We start from the raw sequence: 2,749 nt of genomic DNA on the forward strand, positions 1-2,749 counted from the left end.
AAAACTGAAATTGAAGTTAAGTTTTTTCTTTAGAATCAAGTCTTGTTTATCATTTGAAGCAAAAAACAACTAGTAAATGCAACATTCTTGTCTGTCTTAGACTACGGTGATATTTTATACATGCATTCAACCTCCCAGTGTCTTCATGCTTTGGACAGAATCGATACATTTTTGGGGACTATTTTTTAGCACGGGATTAATATACAGTTGGTGTGCTAGCAGTATTTACAGCACCAGGACATTGTCTGAGATCAACGACCTACAGAGCCTGTGTTCACTGAACAGACACTGTCACCCAGTGCAACAGTGTGGCTCATTGATATGTTTTTAATAGTTTTTGGATAAACAATGGAGCTCTGGGCACATAGGGATTCACATTTATTAGGCTTTGGATACAACAGACTGGAGTTCAGGATCTTTAAATCGCCCATCTGAACATATCCCCCTTATGCCATCCCTGGGATCTCGGCTCTCTGAGAGTATTGCCTGAAGGTGTGGGGGCGTTAGAAAATCATTAAGCTCATTAAAAGCAATGCAAATACTTCAACAAGACAAGAGTGTTGTATCACACTGTGATGCATTTTTCTAAACTTTATTTTCAGAGTATTGTTGCCTCTTGTAACAAACAAGTTGGTATGACGGTTGAAGAAGCTAAGGTGGCGTTTCTGAAGGCAGTCTGCCGTGGCCGACGTTCGGCTGTGCATTCTTTGAAGTGAAGGTAAGGGCTGCAGTGAAAGCAGCACCAACGATGCTTTATCTAGTATCTACAGTCCATTGGGTTGGGGGGGTGACTTGTTTATCTGATGCTCTGTCTCAGTCCCCCTTCCACCCCCCACCTTCTGTCACCATGGTACACTAGGTGCACGTCTGCAGAAAGCAAATAGTCATGACTACAGTGAAGAAAAGTGTCCTCATTTGCCATTCTAACTTTCTTTTCAGCAAACATCAGAACCCAATTCCAGATATTGGCGAATAGCTGTCAGCAAGCAGGGACTCACCATCATCCACCCTAAAACCAAGGTGAAATGAATTAACAATATTTCCATTAACACCTGCTCCTATTTTCCCCCATTAACCATTATTCTTTCTCTTGTAAAGGATGTGCTGGCAAATCACCCATTCAACGCATCGCTAACTGGTGCCGTGGAAGCACCTACTTCCATGATATCGGCAACTTAGTCAAAGGGAGTAATCCTGTGTGAAACTTCACTGTAAGATCTATCATTAGATACGTGAGCTTTAATGATACCTGTCAGTAAGTAAAATTGTCCTCCTCATTTCCTTTCTTACCTCTGTGTCTCCTTCCAAAGGGTACAAGATGGATGATCTAAACCTCCTATGTCAGCATGTACCTCAGAGAGAGGAGGACAGCGCAAACCAGGAACCAGCGCTTTGACATGTGACCTCGAGTGTGATGCAACTGGTGCCTGTAGCTGTAGATTCAAACCCACACTCAACATGTAGTTCATACTCACACAGACGCAGAGCAAGACTAGTTCTCTGTTTTAAAATGCTATCAACTTTATTTGTGCTCACGCTTTGATTAATTGCATAAAATTAACTTGTTGTTCTTGAACTTGTAATTCTCCTTCATTGACAAACTGTCCAACCTGTGTGGAACACGTCGTCGTCCACAGCCTTGTTTTATTTCTTTTTTTCACTACTAGTTAATTCCCCCCATATTAAACTGTCGGCCTTAATAACATTCAACGTGCTCATATTAGCTTTTTTTCCTATATTGGGTTATTATTTATATATATATTTTTGTGCAGTTATAGGTTTACAAAGTGAAAAAGTCCCTCCAACAGAAACCACTGTTCACAAACTGCTCCAAACAGCTCACCTGTAGTCCGCCTTTACTTCAGAGACAAAACTATAATGCTCACCTAGCTGCTAGCATGGCACGCCTCATACTCTGCTCCTGACTGGCTAGTAGTCCTTTAGGTACTGTCAGGACCCTCATACTCTGCTCCGACTGGCTAGTAGTCCTTACCTAGGTACTGTCAGGGCCTCTACTCTGCTTCTGACTGGTTAGTAGTCCTACACTAGGTACTGTCAGGGCCTCATACTCTGCTTCTGACTGGCTAGTAGTCCTTACCTAGGTACTGTCAGGGCCTCATACTTGCTTCTGACTGGCTAGTAGTCTACATTTATTCATTCATTCATTCATTCAAACCTTTATTTAACCGGATAAAAAACTCCTTGAGATAAAAAATCTCTTTTACAAGAGTGTCCTGGCAAGTGGCAGCAGCACGTTTCAGATAGACGAGACACTTACATGTAAATACTAAACACACTTTCACTCATATTCAAACAACAATGTCATCATGAAAAAACAGGGGCCTAAATCAATTAAAAACAGTGACATACAGAAGCCCTTCTGCAAGGTCCTTTAACAAGCTTTAAAAGAACAAAATGAGACCAACTCCTTCAAAGGAGTTCATTTTGAAGCTGATTCAGCAGTGGGGCTGCAAAATTAAAAGCCTTTTTGCCGAAGTCAGTGGGGCTTAGGGACTGTCAATAAAACCATTCCTGTGAGCGCAGGTGATACGGCCTGCAGACCTCGGGAGGATGGAAGTGTTCAGATAAGGAGGAAGAAGTCCTAATACTGCCTTATAAATAAAAAGATGCCAGTGCATCCAACGCCAAATCGAGAGTGAAAACCACCTGACCCGAGAATACAGCAAACAGTGATGAGTGAGAGAGTTTAAGTTTGTGATGAATCTCAAGCTCCATGAAAACAGTGTCA

General features: G+C 41.9%; 1 long non-coding RNA gene across 1 annotated transcript in view; it reads left to right on the forward strand.

Moving 5' to 3' along the window:
* Nucleotides 1-714, forward strand: part of LOC116695748 (uncharacterized) — a 4,684-nt gene extending 3,970 nt beyond the window's left edge. Inside the window, exon 2 of the long non-coding RNA XR_004333545.1 lies at nucleotides 603-714. This is a non-coding gene — a long non-coding RNA (uncharacterized LOC116695748). The remainder of the gene's footprint in view (nucleotides 1-602) is intronic.
* The last annotated feature ends 2,035 nt before the right edge of the window (nucleotides 715-2,749 follow it).

This window comes from Etheostoma spectabile, chromosome 9, assembly GCF_008692095.1.
Source record: "Etheostoma spectabile isolate EspeVRDwgs_2016 chromosome 9, UIUC_Espe_1.0, whole genome shotgun sequence".
In the NCBI taxonomy this organism is placed as follows: Eukaryota; Metazoa; Chordata; class Actinopteri; order Perciformes; family Percidae; genus Etheostoma; species Etheostoma spectabile.